This window comes from Phodopus roborovskii, unplaced genomic scaffold, assembly GCF_943737965.1.
Source record: "Phodopus roborovskii unplaced genomic scaffold, PHOROB, whole genome shotgun sequence".
Classification (NCBI taxonomy): domain Eukaryota; kingdom Metazoa; phylum Chordata; class Mammalia; order Rodentia; family Cricetidae; genus Phodopus; species Phodopus roborovskii.
This window is the reverse complement of record NW_026125059.1, coordinates 8,479,837-8,500,532: the sequence shown is the minus strand read 5'-3', so window position 1 is coordinate 8,500,532 and position 20,696 is coordinate 8,479,837.

Genomic DNA, 20,696 nt, shown 5'->3' with positions numbered 1-20,696 from the left:
CCTCCTCCTCTTCTTAAGATGGGATCTTTCCACATTTCCCTGGCTGTCCTGGAGCTCACTATGTAGAGCAGCCTGCCTCTGCTCAGCATGCTTTTCTTCTACTTTTAAAATTACAAGTATATACACACATCTACGTCTGGGTTGTGCACATGAGTGCAGGTGCCCTTGGGGGCCAGGGGAGGGGCAGCAGATAACCCGCAGCAGGACTTACAGGAGGCTGTGAGCCACTTCGATGTGGGTGCTAAGAACCAAAGCCCAGTCCTCTACAAGGACTTCCCAAGCACTGGGATTACAAACCGTGCACCGACACATCCTGTTTTAGGAGGTTCTGGAGATATAGTCCAAGGCTTTCCGACACTGGGCAAGTACTCCATTCACCGAGCTGTAGCCCTCCCTTCTGCTGCGCGCGCAGCCTCACACTGAAGCTAATTCAATTTCCCCAGTTACCGTGGTTATCAGGACTAAGTCCCACAGGCCTCACCTCAGGTCCCATCCCTGAAGTTAGGCTGTGTTCAGGTTGTCTATTCTCTATAGGGGCTGGGCAAATGGCTTGTTAGGTAAAGGCACCTGCCTGTCTCCAAGCCTGACCCTGAGTTCCATCCCTGAGACCCATATAGTGGAAGGACACTGGACATCGGCAAACTGGCTGTCCTCTGGTCTCCACGCTTACACCACGGCACAGGCAATAAATAAAAAAAGTAATTAAAAACAGTGAAAGCTCTTCACAGGAAAACATGCACACATATCCTGAAGGTTTACAGCCCCTCAACATGTTCATACCTTCATCTTTAATTTTAAAGAGCATTTTGAGGTTTCAGAGTTTTTAGGACAAATAAAATATTACGTGAGCTGGGCTGTCTCAGCACTTGGGAGGCAGAGGCAGGTGGATCTCATCTCTGTGAGTTCAAGACCAGCTTGGTCTACAAGAGCTAGTTCCAGGACAGGCTCCAAAGCCTCAAAAAAAAAAAAAAAAAAAAAAAAACAACAACAACAACAACAAAACACACACATAACAACAACAAAAGATTAAGTGAATGGAAATCCTTTTAAGAGTATTTCTGTTTTGATAGAGGTGGATCTTTCTAGCCAAGTAAGGGTTTGCCAAACCTGGCTGGGAAGTAAGGTTCCAATGGAGGACTCTGAGGGTGGGAAGGTGGGGGTGAGCAGCAGATGACGTGGAGAAGAGGAAAGACTGCCCAGGCTGTGTTTCCAGTCCTGCTCATAGGACTACATGTTCATCTGCAGAAAATTTTGCATTTGCTCCCTGAGCCCTGCAGGACTGCAGGAGAGGGAGGAGGAAGGGAAGGAGTTTATGTGTAAGAGTGTGTGTGTGTGTGTGGTGTGTGTGTGTGGTGTGTGTGTGTGGTGTGTGTGTGGTGTGTGTGTGGTGTGTGTGTGTGGTGTGTGAGTGTGTGTGAGTGTGAGTGTGTGTGTGGTGTGTGTGTATGGTGTGTGGTGTGTGTGTGGTGTGTGTGAGTGTGTATGTGAGTGTGAGTGTGTGGTGTGTGGTGTGTGTGAGTGTGTGAGTGTGTGTGTGGTGTGTGTGTATGGTGTGTGAGTGTGTATGTGAGTGTGTGTGAGTGGTGTGTGTGGTGTGTGTGTGAGTGTGTGTGCGTGGTGTGTGTGTGGTGTGTGAGTGTGTATGTGAGTGTGTGTGTGAGTGTGTGTGGTATGTGTGTGGTGTGTGTGTGAGTGTGTGTGTGTGGTGTGTGTGTATATGGTGTGTGAGTGTGTATGAGTGTGTGTGTGAGTGTGTGTGTGAGTGTGTGTGGTGTGTGTGTATGGTGTGTGAGTGTGTATGAGTGTGTGTGTATGGTGTGTGTGGTGTGTGTGGTGTGTGTGTATGGTGTGTGAGTGTGTATGAGTGTGTGTGTGAGTGTGTGTGGTGTGTGTATGGTGTGTGAGTTTTTATGTGAGTGTGTGAGTGTGTGTGAGTGGTGTGAGTGGTGTGTGTGGTGTGTGTGTGTGTGCGTGGTGTGTGTGTGGTGTGTGTATGGTGTGTGAGTGTGTATGTGAGTGTGTGTGTGTGGTGTGTGTGTGAGTGTATGTGTGGTGTGTGTGAGTGTGTGTGGTATGTGTGTGGTGTGTGTGTATATGGTGTGTGAGTGTGTATGAGTGTGTGTGTGAGTCTGTGAGTGTGGTGTGTGTGTGGTATGTGTGGTTGTGTGTGTGGTGTGTGTGTATGGTGTGTGAGTGTGTGTGAGTGTGTGTGAGTGTGTGTGTGAGTGTATGTGGTGTGTGTATGGTGTGTGAGTGTGTATGAGTGTGTGTGTGAGTGTGTGTGTGAGTGTGTGTGGTGTGTGTGTATGGTGTGTGAGTGTGTATGAGTGTGTGTGTGGTGTGTGTGTGGTGTGTGTGTGGTGTGTGTGTGGTGTGTGTGAGTGTGTATGTGAGTGTGTGTGAGTGGTGTGTGTGGTGTGTGTGTGAGTGTGTGTGCGTGGTGTGTGTGTGGTGTGTGTGTATGGTGTGTGAGTGTGTGTGTGAGTGTGTGTGTGGTGTGTGTGTGAGTGTGTGTGTGTGTGTGTGTGAGTGTGTGTGTGGTGTGTGTGTGAGTGTGTGTGGTGTGTGTGTGGTGTGTGTATATGGTGTGTGAGTGTGTATGAGTGTGTGTGTGAGTCTGTGAGTGTGGTGTGTGTGGTTGTGTGTGTGTGGTGTGTGTGTGGTGTGTGTGAGTGTGTATGTGAGTGTGTGTGAGTGTGTGGTGAGTGTGTGAGTGTGTGTGAGTGTGTATGTGAGTGTGTGAGTGTATGTGAGTGTGTGTGGTGTGTGTGAGTGTGTGGTGTGTGTGTGAGTGTGTATGTGAGTGTGTGTGTGTGGAGGGGTTAGAGGCCGGAGGGGGAAGAGGAGGAGGAAGGAAAATTAGGAGTGTCACACACTTCACAGAAGGAAGCTGAGGCATCAGCTGGCTCCTTAAACATCAATTTAAAAGCATCAATAAACAATGGAGCCAGGCAGTCTCCAGACAAACTGGGGACCAGAAGGAACTCTGGTTTCTGGCTTTGGATGTTGCTTATTGGAACTCCCTTGCATCCCCCTGCAGCAGCCCTGGCAAGGCTCTGAACAAGCTCCAGGGTGACTGGTGTCTAAAATCCATTTTTTCTCCCCTAGAAAAATTGTTAGACATTCTGAATCTCTTTTTACAATTAGAATGTATTTCTATATTGCTTTATAGTTAGTATTATTCCTAAGCTATGCATTCTTTATTTATTTCTACATTTTTCACAGTGTGAGGATGGGACTCTGATTTTTTTGCATGCTAAGCAAGTGGTCCATCCCTGAGCTACATCCTGAGCTTCCAACTAAGTTTTTGTTGTTGTCCATGGTGTTAGTGTTATTTTTGAATCAGGGTCTCTCTTTGTTACTCGGGATAGTTTCTTAACTTCTGCCTCAGTGCTAGAATTGTCCGTTTATGTCATCTGGTGGGTGTTCACTTTTGACAGAAAATAAAAAGAACCCTCCTGTCAGTTTAGCTGTGCAATGTTCTAATCCATGTTTGCACCAGGAACATCCATCCATATGGCTCTACTGTAATGGATGATCAATGGTTTCTCAATTCCCAATGTTACAAAAATATAACATTTCCCCAGAAATCCTTGTGGACGAATCTCTTCAAAACAATCCTCCCAAGGCTGAATTTAAAACCGGAGTTGGTCCCTGTGACCTTTGCTTTTGCTGCTTCGAAGTGTCCCTTGCCAAATGATAAATCATAACTATCAACTTCCCCAGAGACTTCAGCACGAAGAACAAAGTCCACCAGAGTCCCGTGCCTCTGTAAATTCACACTGAAGAGAGCACTCCCCAACGTGGCCACTCTTAGAGCACCATAGCGACCCCCATTTCTTTCCCTGGGAGCATTGAAGGGCGATGGTCAGGCCAGAAGCAGCCTTGGGCAAACACGGGTCAGGATTACAGGGCTTGCCTGGTTTCTTCGGCTTTTAACTCCCTTGATTTCAGAACTGAGGCTGGCCGGAGATGAAGCAGCAGCCAGGGTTTCGAAGTTAAGGAAGCACAGCGTGCATTTCCCCAAGGCTTGTCTCTTTAAATGACACATGCTTCTAGGATGGCACCCTCTCCTCTGAGGTCTCTCTCAAGAGAACTTTGTGGTTTACTTTATACAACATACAGTACATCAAAAAGGCCAATGCCCCCCCCCCACATTTATGAAATAAAGCTACCCACCAGGTGATTTTTTTGTTTCTTTCTTTTTTAATGGCTTATTTTTTATTCTTCATGTATGATTGTTTTGCCTGCATGTATGTATGTGCACTGCATGACTACCTGTGTCTAAAGCATCTAGAAGAAGTAGCACAGTTGATAGCTGCCCTTGGGTACTTACTGGGAATTGAATTAAGGTCCTCTAGAAGAACAGCAGTGGATCAGTGGGTGCTCTTAACGAACTAAGCCATCTCTCCAGCCTGAGAATTCTTTTTCTTCCTCTCTCTCTTTTTGTTTTGTTTGTGGTTATTGTGTTTTGTTTGTGTTTTTGGTTTTTAGAGTCAGGGTTTCTCTGTGTAACAGCCCTGGTGTCCTGGCACTCACTCTGTAGACTAGGTTGGCCTTGAACTCACAGAGATCCACCTGCCTCTGGCTCCCCCACACCAGTGCTGGGACTAAAGGCGTGTACCACCACTGCCCAGAAGGATTTTTTTTTTTTTTTTTTTTTTTTTTTTTGGGTTGTTGTTGTTTTAGACAAGGTCTCACTCTGTAGCTCCGGCCAGCTTGGAAGTCCCTATGTGGCCCAGGCTGGCCTGGAACCCTAAATTCCATACCTCCGTTTCCTGAGAACTGGGATTACAAATTTTAGTTTCTATCTCCCTCCATTTTGAAGCAGGTACTGCCTGCATACCCCAGGCTAGCCTTGAATTCATCTATCCCTGCCTCTGCGCTCATGAGGCTGTACCCTCTGGATTCTACTGCCTTTTTGGAAACTCCTTGCATTGGCTGGGGCTCACAGGTAGCTAAGAAACAGCTTTATCTTCCCTAGGTAAATCTTATCAGTGAAAGGAGGGAGGGGTGTGGAGGGTGTTTTGCTCTTTGGTTTTTTTTTTTTTTTTTTTTTTTTTTTTTGTTTTTTTTTTTTTTTAATCTCACTAATTTCCTAAGACTCTAGTAATTTTTATTTTATCTTAGATATGTAGAATTTCTTTTTTTGTTTTGTTTTGTTGTTTGTGTTTGTTTTTCTAAGCAGGGTTTCTCTCTGTAATAGCCCTGGTTGTCCTAGAACTGGCTCTATAGACCAGGCTGGCCTTGAACTCAAAGATCCGCTTGCTTCTGCTGTGCCACCAACTCCAGGTTAGGTATGTAGAATTTTAAAACTCCAGAAATATTTAGCTCCCTTTTTCCCCTTATGTAGTCAGTGGGAGGAGGAGGGGGAAGAGAAGAAAACCCACCCACATGTAATAGGAAGGAAACACAGTCTTAGGCACAGTTAAAGTATTGGTCTCAACTGGGTGTGGTGTCTTTTGCCAGTAATCCCAGTGCTTTGTAGGTTTGAGGCAGGACAATGCATGCAAGTTCAAAGCCAGCCTGATTTATCCAGCAAGTTCCCAGGCCATCCTGGCCTAGACAGTGATACACTGTCTCTGGAAACAAACAAAGCAATTTGGCCTCATGGAAATCATTTAAACATGAATCCTTTAGACTTCCTATAGTTTGCTCACATGCCAAAGGGCCTTGGTTTGGTCTCCAGTATTGCAAAACAGAACTGAAGGAAACACTACATATGCAGAACTTCTCAATGTGTCAATTTCTGTAGGTCTAGAATAGAGACACACATATACTTGTGATTATATATACACACATGCTTCCATACATACAAGCATGCATATACACACATGCATATATACATTTATATACATATGCATACATACATATATGCATGCACTAAATGTATATACACAGACAGATACAATGCATATGCCATTGATATGTTTAAAGAGACCTATCTAGTGAAGTAACTAAGAACGCTGACTTGGAGGCTGACATACCAAAAGTACAACAATTTTGAGTGGAAAAACCAAACAATTTTGTTGATTCTAGCTCTTTAATTACATAAGAAGAGCCTTGGGGCCTGAAGAAGCTGTTTGGTTTGTCCTGGGATCTTTTAGACTCTGGACATGCCATATAATTTTGCACTTAACTTCCAGGGCTTCTGTGTCCTAATCAGTAAGTCACACCCTCTGGTAGCTGGCATCGGAAAGTGATGAAGTAGACAGGGTTTTGGAAGTCAAGGTTGGGAGCAAAGAGAAGGAGCATTTAGGAGTGCAGATGGCTGGTGGAGATTCAAGCTTGTGACCAGTGGATCAGTGTGTTTGGGCCCTGGACAGCTTTCAAGTGTCTTTCACTAAAAAGGGTGAGCTATGGGAGGTGGGGTTTCCTCCCTGATGGGCTCTGAAAATTTTTCACCAGCCCCCAACCTCAGGAGACTCCGACTTGAACTGCTTCCTTCCCTCCAAGTGGTGGCAGATGCCACCCTGTCCACAACTGTCAGCATCATGATTCCTGTGTGTTCCCCAGTTTCCTCCGCTCTGCTTCACATGGTTTTGGGCTTTCCTGGAGTGGGGCTGTTGTACTTTTAGGAATTTCCTCCTCAGCCCTTGTCATTTCAGGCTGTGCTTACATTAATGATTTATCCGGCAAGGGTTATTAAAATTGACTGCAGTCTCCTAAGAAAGGGTAGTTTGTCAAACCTACATCTTAAGACTAATTGGATGCATTTTGCATGAATTGTGATTAATGTAAGGTAATTTCAGACGATGGCTTCTGCTCATTAATAACTCAATCATCTTGGTAGAGCAAACTTTACAGGGGCATTGCAAACTTCCTCAGAACAGGGTGCTGTCACCACACACACACACAAACACACGGGTCAGTGGTTTGAAGTACTTCTTAGGAAAGCAGCTAACTCAGGCAATATTTTAACTCAGAAACAGTTGCTTAATGTGGCCCCTCAAAAAAAAAAAAATTACAAATATAAATAAATAGCAAATCCAGCCAGGAAGGGAAACTGTAAAATAGTCTGGCGTCCCAACACATTTTTGTTTCTTGGTTGATTTTACTGGTATAACAAAGCTCTTGTTCTCAGAAAGGCTTGGGAAAGTTCAGCTACAAGTTTCATGCCATCAACAGAACGAAGGGGACAGAAGAAAGCTACAGATCATTAGAAACAAACAAACAAAAACTAAAAACTGATCCAAGGAAGGTAAAGGTGTGTGGCACTAAGCATGATGGCCCATGCATGGCAGCAGCATCAGGAGCCACATGGTAGAGGAGAACTGACTCAGGCAAGTTGTCCTGTTATCTCCACACATGCGCAGTGATAAATAAAAATTCAAAACAAAACATCTGATTTCGAGGTTACAAGTTGCATCAAAGTCCTAGAATGCTTATGAAACAAATGCAGCTGAAACATGTCCTTCCCATGTTTTTTTGTTTTTTTTTTTTGGGTTTTTTTTGTTTTGTTTTGTTTTTTTAACTGAGCCAAAAAGCCGCTGCAGGTGCAATTTCTATCAGGCCAGAAGGGACGCGGATGCCCTTCATCAGAAAGCAATCATATGTCACTCAAAAAAAAAAAAAAAAAAAAAAAGAAAGAAAGAAAAGAAAAGAAAAGAAAAAACCTTGCTCCTCTCTTCCGGAACACTGGAGAATTCTGACTCAAGGTAACACATACACCAGGACCAAAAACGACAAGCAAGCAAAGCATGGCGACCACTTCGCTGAAGTCTTGCGCAGATTAACTCAACACAGCCCGATCTAAACGAGAAGTATTTTCTGTTTCCTGCTTCCAGGCTTAGAAAAGCTTCTTCAGGGAGGAACAGGTATTTAATGAATACCCAAAATACAAAAGGGGGTGGGGCCCGGAGCCGGGTCCTCCCAGGGTTGGAACAATTGGAAAAGAGTAATTCTCCCTTCTAGAATGTACAGTGATGTCTGGCTCAGGACCTTGTCCACACATTCCTTCCATACTTCAGAAGGATCCCAGTTAACATATGACAGGGAGGTAGATATGCACTTGTTTTCTGTGGATGGGGGTGAGGCAAGAGGGAAAGGCAAATAGCTTCGGAGGGAGACAGGGAAATGGAGGACTGGATATACACTCTGCCATTCTGCGCGACCCTGAGCCCCAAGCAGCTCTCCTCATCCCCCCCCCTCCCCGTCATAGCATTCACAGCCAGTGGGGTGTGGGAGTGGACTGGGGTTCAGTTAAGTCATTTTGGTACGGCGGCGTCTACGAAGAGGGAGAAAGAAGAATAAGTAAAAATAAAACAAAACATGTTTAAAGGAACCCTTAGACAGCCTGGCGTTGGTGGCACACGTCTTTAATCCCAGCACTTTGGAGGCAGAGGCAGGCGGATCTCTGAGAGTTCCAGTCCAGCCTGGTCAACAAGAGCTAGTTCCAGGACAGGCTCCAAAGCTACACAGAGAAGCCCTGCCTCGAAAAACCACGGTAGATGTTACATTGATTTTCAAATAGGCCCATTTAAATTATTTATTTACTAATGTACTTACCTAATTAGCTTAACGAGTATCAGGTTTCTTTCTTTTTCTTTTTTTTTTATTTAATTTTATATAACAAAGTCCAATTAAATGAAAACAAACATTTATAGACAATATTTGGGAATTTGGGCGTCGTTCTTTCCAAACTACTTCCTGCTAGTAAGGGGCACTGTCTTGGGGGATTCGAAGAAGATTCAGATATCCTGGCTGTAGTCTGTAGGGCTGTTTAGTCCAGCTGTTTTGAATGTAGGATCAGCGTGTACTCTGTTTCAGGCGGTCTGGCGTGATCAAACCACATTAGTCTGGAAGGAATCCACATCTTTTCATTTTCTGTGGAAACAAAAATAGAAATCCTTTTCCCCAGTAACTTGTCCTTCAACTTAAATTTTGGAGTCAAAGCATTTTTTTAATTTATTATTTTACATGTCGATCCCAGTTCCCTCTCCCTCCCTCCCTCCCTGCCCCCAGCCCTCCCTCCCTTTTCCCCTCTCTGCCCTCTCACATGCACTCTAAACACCCTCCCCTCCCATCCCCCCACCCCAATTCCATATGTAGGGGAATGCCATCCAGTTGGGGTCATGTAGATCTGACAGGTCCTGTGAGAGTATCAGGTTTCTTTATGGCTTTGCTTGACACTCTTATTTTGGGTTGATCCTTCTCTACCTTCTTCTCTCCCCCATCTTTTTATGGGGCTGAAGAGATGTTTAGTAGCTAAGAGCTGAGTTCTTGGGCAGCCAGGGCTACATAGTGAGATTCTGCCTCAAAGAACAACAAAAACTGTTCTCTGTGTGTGTTTGTATGTGGGTTTGTGTGGCCGGGTTCAGGTCCCTGAAGGGGACATCAGATCCCTGGAGCTGGAGTTACAGGTGACTGTGAGCCTCCCAAGGTAGGTGACAGGAACCAAACCTGAGTCTGTGCTCAGACTGGGCTGGCCTTGAACTTAGATCCACCTGGTGGCACTTACCACCAAGTCTGGCATACACACACACATGGTTAAGGACTGGAGAGATGTCTCAGGATTTAAGAGTATTTGCTACTCTTGCAGAGGGCCTGGGTTCGAGATTTGCCACACCCACATGGTGGCTCACAGCCATCTGAAACTCCAGTTCCAGTGGATCAGGAGCCCTCTTCAGTCTTTATGGACAGTGCATGCACATGGTACACACACATACCTGTACATAAAAATAAAAAAAAAAAAAAATCCATAAACCCCAGCATCCCTTTCTGCTTTTATTTTTAAAGCTTCATATTATTGTTGTTGCTGCTGTTGCTGTTGTTAATAGATTTCTTTTGTGAGAGTACCATCCTACATAGTTCTGGCTGTGAAAAGCTGACTGTGAGTTTTTTTGTACATGGACTAGCCTTGAGTGAGGGCGTACTGAATCTGCAGGGATATCTCCATGATTTTCCTGCGGAGGACGGTTAATGCACACCACATTGAACAAGAAGGTAAAAAATAGGGTTTTTGTTTGTTTCTTTTCTCCCTGGGTATCCCTGGCTGGCCTGCCTTATAACTTGCTGATCGCTATGTAGATCAGCTTGGCTTTGAACTCACGGAGATATCTCTGCCTCTGCCTCTGCCTCTTGAGTGATGGGAGTAAAGGTTTGTGTCACTACACCCAGCCCCCCCTTTTTCTTTTTAAAATTACATTTATTGATTGGTTGTATGTGTACATGTGTGTAAATAGGTGTGGACGTCAGCAGATAGCTTGTAGGAGTCGTCTTCCACCTTGTGGGATCCAGGGATCGAACTCTGGTCTTCAGGCTGGGCTGCTCGCTCCTTCAGGCACTGAGCCATCTCGCGGGATTCTGTTACCGGTTTTTTTATTCTGGCAGCAATCTCTCTCATTGGACTTCTGAAACAACCAGTGGTCGCTTTTCTCGGTCAAAAGTACTGGCTGGTTATGTCACAATCTCCAGATTTTTAAATTGATAATCCCTTTCCTCTTATTTATAGCTCTATATAAAGGGCGTATCTCTACGGCTTGGACGCCTACCAAATAGAACACCCATGGGGTGCGGGGGAGGGGAGGAGCAGGCTATGGGAGGGGAGAGGGTATAGAAGGAGAGAGGGAGGGAGAGATAGTTGCAAGAAGTCACTTCACAAGTGTCCTTTTTGTTTACACGGAGAACATATCCAGGTCTGAATAATTAAAAATACGAAGAAAAGCCTCCAGGTTCCCGGGATGCACTCCGCTCGTGGTCCTCACCTGGGGGTCCTGGGAAAACGACCCGGATGCGGAGGAGGATGGAGTCTAAGGGTGCGGGCGCCGCAGGGCGAAATGCAAAGGCTAAGTCGGGCTGTCAGGTTCTTGGCCCTTCTCTCCTTCTCTGCACTTTTTTTTTTTTTTTTTTTTTTTTACCACCACCGCCTCCCCCCCCCCCCGCCCCGAATTTGCCCCGAGTGTGCAAGGCTGTCAGGCTGCAACACGCAGCTGCAGTACATTGTGTAAACGGTGTGGCGGGCGGGGATGGGCTGGGAGATAGTTGTGAAGGAGGTGGGGGAGGGAGGCACCACGTGATTTTTTGGAACTCAGCCTCCTGGCTTCTTTATTTCGATATGGCAGTAAACTAATTTCCTCACTCCAGAAGGAGTTGGGTGAATGGAGAATCCAAGTCGCGTCCCCCTGGGAAGACTTGCTTTTGAAAGTCATGAAGGAGCTTGCCTTTTATTTCCTTCCTCTCTGTTCAAATCAAGTGATTTGTTTCTTTCGCCATATGAGAAACGATTTCTAGACGGGATTTCCCTTTCGAAACAAAGCTTCAAGTTCGGCTTGTTGTTGTTGTCCTGCAAAGGTTTTCTGAATGGTGTAGGGATCAGAGATCTTGAAAAGACACAAAAACACTTTACATACTCTCTTAGTGAAGTGACAGCCAGTGGAATTCCCAGAGCCCGGAGGTAGTGTAGGAGATAATGAGTTCAAAGTCATCCTGAGCTACATAACAGAGTTTGAAGCCAGCCTGGGCAATATAAGACCCCATGTACCCTGCCATAGACAAGCAAGCATTCGACAGTCTAGAACAGAGATAAGGAAGTGCCTGGAGTCCAATACACTTCCCCCTTTAAGTTCCCTCATAGTAATAAAGCCGATTCTATGGGGCGGATGGTAAATGGCTTTTAAGATCACATTCTTCTTGATGTCTACAGAGCCAGTTGTGATATCCAATGCCTGTCATCCCAGCCCTTGGGAGGCAGAAACAGGAGAATGGTGAGTTCAAGGCTAGCCTGAGCTACACAACAAGTCCCTGTCTGAAAAACAAAATAGCAGGAGGCCAGGGCTATAGCCTGGCTGGTAGGCTTCTTGCCTTGACACACAGGAATCCATGCAGAGAGGTGTCCATAGTCCTAGCACCTGGAAAGTGGCAGCAGGAGGTTCAAAAGTCCAAGGTCACCCTCAGCTACATAGTGAGTTTGAGGCCAGTTTGGGCTACTCAAGGCATTGTCTTCACAAACAAGTAAATAGACACGTATCACATACCTACACACAACCAGCCGGTGGTGGTGGTGTATTTCCTGATATGGCTGGCCAGGACACTCCTCGTGCCTGGAATGGCACTTTAATTCCATTTTGTAACAGGGTTGTAGGCTGTGTTTGGGTTGTATGCCGGACCTACAACCACAGCTCAAGTCTCTCGGTGCTCAATGTGGTGTTTGTCATGTGTGGCATAGGTGACTATGTGGCAAACTGTGCTGTGTTCTTCTCAGCATTTAAACTCAGCTTTTTCTGTGTCGAAAGTTCAGTGTGCCTCAAGGAGGCCCAGCTCTCCCGCCCCTCACAGATTTTATTGTTCTAGTAGATGTTTTTGCTTTCTCTAGTTGATTCCAAAGATGGGTTCCTTTCTTTGTACAGGATGTCTTATTAGATCAATAGAAAGGATTGTATGGTCAAAAGGTGCCCTGGAGAAACTGTTTTGAAAGGAGAGGAAATCTTTGAATGAATGGACAAGAAATGCCATCTTGTGTGTCATAATCATTCATGAAAGGGAACAGTTTGGTGATCTTTTTTCTTCTACAGTTTGGTGATCTTTTTTCTTCTTTTGGTTTTTCGAGACAGGGTTCTTCTGTGGCTTTGGAGCCTGTCCTGGAACTAGCTCTCATAGACCAGGCTGGTCTGGAACTCACAGAGATCTGCCTGCCTCTGCCCCAGTCCCCACCGAGTGCTGGGATTAAAGGCGTGCACCACCACCGCCCAGCTGTTGGTCTTTTCTTCATTATTATTATTTTACTTTTTAAAACTTATTTCTATTTACATGTATTCCTGTATATGTGAGAGCACATCTACACCTTAGCAGATGTGGGAAGACTGGGGGAGGGGCTCTGGAACTAGAGTTACGGGGGTTGAGATTATCTTTTTATTAAATTTTAATTTAGTATATGCATGTATGCACTAATGTTTGTGTGAGGGTCAGAGGACAACTTGTAGCCCTGTCTGCTCACCAAGTGAACCCTAAGGTCTGAACTCAATTCATTAGGCTTGGCTGCAAGCCCCCTTAGTTAAGCTGAGTCGTCATCTCACTGGACCTCAGTGTTGTTCGTAATTATTTTTTTTTTTTTTTAGTCTTTGGTATGTGTGTGATATGTTTGAGGTTTATGCGTCACAGTGCACATGTGCATGTCAGAGGACAACCTTCTGGATTTGATTCTCTCTTTCCAGGAATCAAACTCACCTGAGCTATCCTGCCTGGCAGAGACCTGTATGCTTGACTTCTGATTTGCTGTGCAGGCATCCTGTGGGAAATCCTTCTCACATTTAGGATTTGGGAGACATCTATCAGAAAACAGGCTGTCTTCCAGTCTCTGCTTTTGCCCTTTGGCATTTTGACTTCTGTCTCAGATGAACTTGTTTACTTCAGAAGGTGATACACACATTTCCAGAGGGCATCTGAGTTTCCATAGCAACTTGCAGTTGTATTTGTTGAGGGCCTCCTCATTCTCGTGTGGTAGTCTGATGCATATATATATATATATGTGTGTGTGTGTGTGTGTGTGTGTGTGTGTGTGTGTGTTCTCCACTCCACCCCAGGCTGGTCTTGAATGCACTATGTAGCTGGTGGATATTCTGCCTGTATCTCCTGACCACTGCGATTACAGGTGTGCTCCACTGTGCTTGGCTTATGCTTGGGATAGAACCCAGGGCAGGCCCTCTCCAATTGAGCAGCGACCCCAGCTCAAAAAAGGAAATAGTTGATATTTTGGTTTTTGTTGCTTCACCTTACTGGCTGTTGTGGCTCTGAATATGTCTGTCAGGAATGATGCAGGCAGGACTATGGTCTGTATTTCTTTGCTGGACAAGATTATGGTAAGATTATAAGGGAGTAGGCAGGCTTGGCAAATAAAACCTACAAAGTGTTTTAGCAGGGCCATGCCTTTAATTGCAGCACTGGAGAGGCAGATGCAGAGGGTCTATGTGAGTTCAAGGCTAGCCTGGCCTATATTGGGAGTTTCAAGACAGGGCTACTTAGTGTGCCACCACCCAGCCATAATAGTTTTTTTGTTTTTGTTTTTGTTTCTGAGGCAGGGTTTCTCTGTGTAGCTCTGTAGACCAGGCTGGCCTCAAACTCACAAAGCTCCTCTTGCCTCTGCCTCCTGAGTGCTGGGATTACAGGCATGCACCACCACCTGGCGATAATAGTAATTTTAAAATTTCTTATTGAAGGTCTAGTAATATGCCTCAGCAGGCAAATTTGATAATCCTGCGAACTTGGTGGATTAGAAGCAGGGAGAAGAGAACAAATGCACAGATTGTCCTCTAGGTCCCACATCTGGGCTACCGCACATTCATACATGAGCACATACATTAATGATACATAGTTAGGAAAAAAAAAACTTGATGAATGAATGATGCAGCCTCCATTACCTCCTTGGTTTGCAGTCATGATTCAGGGAGAAGCTGAGACAGCTAAATAATTCAGACTCCAGAGCAGTTTCCTGGATGCTGTGTATCCGTGCTTGGGACAGCGGTTTGACTTTGTTTGCCACTGTCCTCAAGAACCTTTGGGCAGTGTTTTGCCCCAGGCATCCATGGAGTATGGCATGGAGTTGGTGTCTCTCCAAAGCCCAAAACAATTGTCTGCTTTATCTATCCAAGTTAGTTATTGGGTAATTCCTTGAAAAGCAGGGGCATGCGTTGTTTACTGTCACGAACTGCTCAAACGACATTTTCAAGTCTTTCTCTGGTCTGGGGTGTGTGCTTAGCAGTGAGTAGCTTACCTAGCATGGGTGAGGCTCTGGCTTGGCGCCCAGGTACTGCCAAACGTAAAAATACAGGTGTTGGGTTGAAGCGGAGTCAGAGTTAACGACAAAGGCCTGCTCTGTGTTCTTAGGTTGAACATAAAGCTGCACTGAGCCACGCAGCAGGCCTGGTGGCTCACGTCTGGGAGCCCAGTACACACGAGCTGGAAGTTGGAGGGTCGAGACTTGGCTACCTGAAACCCTCTTTCAAAAACCAAACCGGACTAAACAAAACAGCTGGGTTTGCTAACTTCTGATGTTGACAGTGGCGTTGCCAAGAGCATAGGATGAGCGACTGCAATGAATGCAAACGTGGGTTATCATATCAGGAGGGGTGCGCATGCTCTGTGTTGGAGCAGGAGCTGCTCAGATCAGAGGCCTTGTTCCATTGTTGCAGGCCGTTGTAAGCCAGGCTCTAGTGCCCTTCATCTGGGAGACTGCAGTCCAGTTTTGTATAGAGAGTCAGCTGTGCCTGCCCTGAAGGAGCTCATGACGACGACGGCTGCCCAGGGAAGGGACCTTTGCTCTCCCGCCTCTGTTGAACTACCTTTCAGGGCTAGTGTCTGAGTCCTTGAGTCAGAGCCTGTCCTAATACTTGTCTTCTGTTCACTACTGCGCGACTTTGAACAACTTCTTGACTACCGTGCAATCTTGTTTTCTCAGCTGTAAATGAGCAAGCTCCTGGGGCTTTAGAGGATCTTGTTTTTTTTTTTTTTTTTTTTTTTTTTTTAATAATTATTTTATGTCCTTTTTGTTTTGTTTTTCTGTTTTGTTTTCGAGACAGGTGCCATCATGCGTAGCTGCATAGAGTGTTCTTAACCACTGAGCCATTCCTACAGCTCAGTGCTTGTAATATTTTAAAATATTATTTTTAAAATTTTTGTTATGTGAGCGTGAGTGCAGTCCCCTCAGAGGCCAGAAGAGGATGTGAGATCCCTCGGACTTACATCTGGCCCAGTTCCTTAAGCCAGACTCTTCCAGGACCTGGAGCTAGGCTGGGGGCCCTCCTGCCTACATTCCTCACCACACTGGGTTATAGGTTAGAGCCACCTTTTTTAACTTTTTAACTTGGTGCTGAGGATTTGAACTCAGGTCCTCACGCTTGTGTCTGCTCACTGAAACATCTACCCAGCTTGCTGTTGTTGGCTTTTTGAGATAGGGGTTAAGTTGTGTAGAGCAGGCTGGCCTCAATCTTGTGCCTCCAGAGTTGCTAGGGTTACAGACAAGTGTCACCACACCCGACCTGCTTTGGGGCTGTCTTAATCCAGCCTAATCAAGATTACCATCACCATAAGAACAGTGGTGTCTGTCTAGTACTGATTGTTACAGTTCCGGACTTTGACCCCAAATTCACAGGTGACGATGTTTGGGACCTTTGGGAGTTCATAGGAGTGGGGTTGTCCTATGTTGATGTTGACCCCTGCCTGTCATCCCAGCATTTGGGGAGGTAGAGGCAGAAGCACCCTGAATTCAACACCATAACTTGGCTACATACTGAGTTTGAGGCCATTCTGGGTTGCATGGGACTCTACCTCAAGAGGACAATGAAGTGAGGGAACAGGATGGTCAAGTTGGGGGAAGGACAGAGACTGAGCGCAAGGCAAGAAATATCTTGGTAGAGGAAGCCATTACGGAATCCGCAAGAAGTTCTCAGACGTACACAAGGATGACCCCAGATAAGACAGACACAAAGCAACAGTGGAGAGGGTGCCTGAAATGGCCTTCCCCTATAATGAGGTTGATGGCCACCTTAATTATCATCATAGAACCTTCATCCTGTAACTGATGGAAGCAGGTGCCGAGCTCCTGGAGCTCAGTCGAAGAGAAGGTGGAGCGATAAATATGAGCAAAGGGGTCAAGGTCATGATGGGGAAACCCACAGAATCGGCTGATCTGAGCTAGTGGGAGCTCACTGACTCCAGACTGACAACTGGGGAACCTGCACAGGACTGAAGTAGGTCCCCTGAATACAGGTGACAGTGGTGTGGCTTGAGCAGTCTGTGTGGCCACTGGCAGGGGGACCAGGATCTAACCCTAGTGAATGAACTGGCTTTAAACACACACACACACACACACACACACACACACACACACACACAGGAGGAGGGAGGAGAAGGAGGGAGGGGAAGAGGAAAGAGGGGAGGGGGAAGGGGAGGAAAAGAGGAAGGAGGGGAGGAAGGAGGAAAGGGAGGGAGGAGGGAGGGGAGGAGAGAAGGGAGGAGGAGGGAGGGGAGGAGCTCATTTGCTTTCTTTCTAGCCTGTGGGGATACAAGATAGAAGAGGACCCTCAAAGGTGCGCCCATACTGGTCTTGTGTTTTTACCCTCCCAGGTGGGAAGAAATAGGTGTGTGTTATTAGAGCCCTGGGGTTATGGTAACATATCCGTTGGAACCAAGGCAGGACGTTTTATGTCTCAGCCACCCTTGCCACTTCAATCATCACTTCCAGAATCCATCGAGGTAGGAGACTGCAGTCTGGAGGTAGACCCAGTCTGATATAATAAAGCAGGTTCTCCCTGAAAGACAGCGTGCGCCCTTGCAATCCTCCTCTTCCTCCCCCTCCTCTTCCCCTCCCCCCTCCTCTCCTGAGTCTGTCCCTGACAGTCCCTTTATGCAGCAATCTTCACACTCCTGCCTAGGATACAGTGGGAAATGAATAGAAGAACAGCTGCGGATTAGTAGGAATAGTGAAAAAAAAAAAAATGCAGATAAAGGGTCAGAGAGACAGCTCAGTCAGTAGTCTGTACTGGGTGGTGGTGCACACCTTTAGTCCCAGCACTCAGGAGGCAGAGGCTGTTGGATCTCTGTGAGTTCGAGGCCAGCCTGGTCTATAGGACAGGTTCCATAGCCTCAGAGAAACCCTGTCTCGAAAAACAAAACAAAAACAAAAAAAAGGATACTGGATGCTCCTGTAGAGGACCCAGATGGGGTGCCTGGGCACCCATATGGCATCACCCACCCATCTAATGCCAGTTCCGGGGGATCTAACATTCTCTGGGCTTCTGCTGGAATCAGGTGTACATATGGTTCACATATGCACATGCGGGCAGAACATTTATACACATAAAAATAAGCCTCACTTAAAATTATTGTGTGTGTGTGCGTGTATGTGTGTACTCCACAGCACATGTGTGGAGGTCTGAGATCAACTTGAGGGTGTCAGACATCTCCTTGTACCTTGTGGGTTCCAGGGAAAGGATCCAGCTCAGGCCATCAGGTTTGGCAGCAAGTGTCTTTACCTGCTGAGCCATTTTGCCGGCCCTCAATCGTTTTTTTCACTCATTCTTGTGGTTATATGTACATGTGGCTTCAGAAGTGAGTCACACAAGACACGAGACCCGATGAGGAGCTCAAGCCAGGAAGAAGAAAATACAAAGATGCGTTGTATTGCTCCACAGTGATACACGCTGAGTGGCTGGCAGAGACAGTACACCCTAAGTGTGGTGGATGTTTATGGTGAGAGGTGTTCCACCCTCGGGAAATCTCAGCCGGGGCTGTCACTCAGTATGAGTCAATGTGGTAGCAGAGTTGAGAAAGTTATAATTTAATTTTTTTTTTTTTTTTTTGAGACAGGATTTCTCTGTGTAACAGCCCTGGCTGTCCTGGAACTAGCTCTTATAGACCAGGCTGGTCTCGAACTCACAAAGATCCACCTGCCTCTGCCTCCCAAGTGCTGGGATTAAAGGCATGCACCACCACAGCCCGGCTCAATTCTTATTAATAGAAACTTTTTTCTTTTTTTTCAGTCCCAATGTGCATTCAGGCTGTTTCTTGGTTTCATGAGGCTTTCATGTAAAACAACTTAGTCTACCTTTAAAGAAAAACACAAAGAAAATGAAAAGCATCTGTAACGAGCAGTTTTCCCGCCAGCCTGGTCCCAAATAACACTCACAGAGTCTGTATTAGATACAAAGCTGTTGGCCAGTTACTAGCGTTTCTTATTGGCTAGCTCTGTCTTAAACATTAACCCATTTCTATCTAAGTGTTTCCATGTGGTCTTATCTTACTGGAGAGAGGGTCCCGACCTATTCTCTCTCAAGTCTCTACATCTTGACTCTTCTACTACATCTCCCAGAATCCTCCTTGTCTCCTACTCCCTCCTATATTGCTTTCTTATTTGCCAACAGTGCTTTATTCTTTAACCAATAAGAGAAACATTTACATAATGGCATCTCCTATCAAGCACCCAAGAGTCTTTCTCCTAAAATATGTCTCAACATCTTGGTGAGTGTTGTGCCACACTTTTCAAATATGATTTTTTTAATTTTTTTTTTTTTTTTAGTTTGGCTTGGTTGGGAAAAAAATAGCTAGTTAGTAGGATATACATAGCTAGTCTTAGGCCAGTCCAGGAAAAACAGCAAGACTCTGTTAAAAAAAAAAATAGATTTTTAAATTTTCTGTAAAGATAGCATACACTTTCAATCTTAGACTGGGAGGGCAGAGGCAGGCAGACCTCAGTGTGTTTACAAAGAGAATTCCAGGACTCCAAGGCTGTATAATGAAACCTTATCTCAAAATGGTACCTCCAAATTTAAAAAAAAAATTAAATTCATTTTTTGTGTGCATGGATTTGTTTGTGCATCACGTGTGTATCTGGTGCCCAAGATAATCAGAAGAGAGCACTGGATCCCTAGAATTGGAGCTACTGGTGGTTGTGAGCAGGTGAGCTACAGGTGCTGGGAACTGAGTCCAGGTGCTCCTAACCAGTGAACCATCTCCTCAGTACTTACAAACTTTCATCAGTCACTTGTGACCACGCCTTATGACCTCAGTTTGAGTCCTGGGACCACATGGTGAAGAGAAGAGAAACAACTTCCTCATATTGTCTTCTGACCTCTGCACAAGGGCAAGATGCAAGTGCCCCCTCCCCAATTTCTTTTCACATTTGTGTGTGTGTGAGAGTGTGTGAGAGTGTGAGAGTGTGTGTGCGTGTGAGTGCGTGTGTGAGTGTGTGTGAGAGTTTGTGAGTGTGAGTGTGTGTGTGAGTGTGACAGTGTGTGTGAGTGTGTGCGAGTGTGTGAGTGTATGCTGTGTGTGCGTGTGAGTGCGTGTGAGAGTGTGTGAGTGTGAGTGTGTGTGTGAGTGTATGCTGTGTGTGCGTGTGAGTGCGTGTGAGAGTGTGTGAGTGTGTGTGTGAGTGTATGCTGTGTGTGCGTGTGAGTGTGTGTGTGAGTGTATGCTGTGTGTGTGCACCACAACACATACAGGGGCGGTCAGAAGGTAACCATTTTTTTCTTCACCTAGATAGCATTTCCAAGGATTGAACTTGTGTGGAAAGTGCTTACTTAGCCGATGAGCCACCATTCCACAGACACAACCATCACCTGCCGAGCTGTATATTTCCATCCACCCTTTCTGTGTTTACCGACGTGGCTAACCATGGTCTTTGCCAGTGGCCGTACAGTCCTAGTGGAGGGGGCTTAGTGTATGTGAACTTTTGGCCAGCTTTGAGGGACAGCCAGCTGTGTGTTATTGGCAACCCCATTGTGCTCTGTGCTAGGTAGCCTCTTAGTTTTTCACAAGTGAGAGATGGTAAATCCCAAACAGCAGGACAGAAGTAGGGCAGATACACTGAAGTGCACCCACCCCTATCCCAGCCACCTGTAATCCCAGCACCTGGGAGACAAAGGCAGAGGATCAGGACTTCAGGCTACTCAGTGAGTTGGAGGCCAGGCAGGCCTAATGGGACTCTGCCTCAAAATAAACCAAACAAAGGGAGACTGGGAGTGCTTGCTGCAATTCTAGGAGATTCATGCTCAGTTCCCAGTACCATTGGGTGGCTCACAACTACAGGGCCCTGCACGTATCCCGTATCCCGGAGGCACCTTGAGCAAGCCTGAAGCTGTTGGCTGGGACATCCCCCCACCCCACCCCCAGAGTTGTTGCTGGTACTCTTCCTATTTTACTAACACACATCTGCTGGGAAAGGAGCAAGGCCTGAAAACCCTGTTGTTTTCCACTGTGCTGTG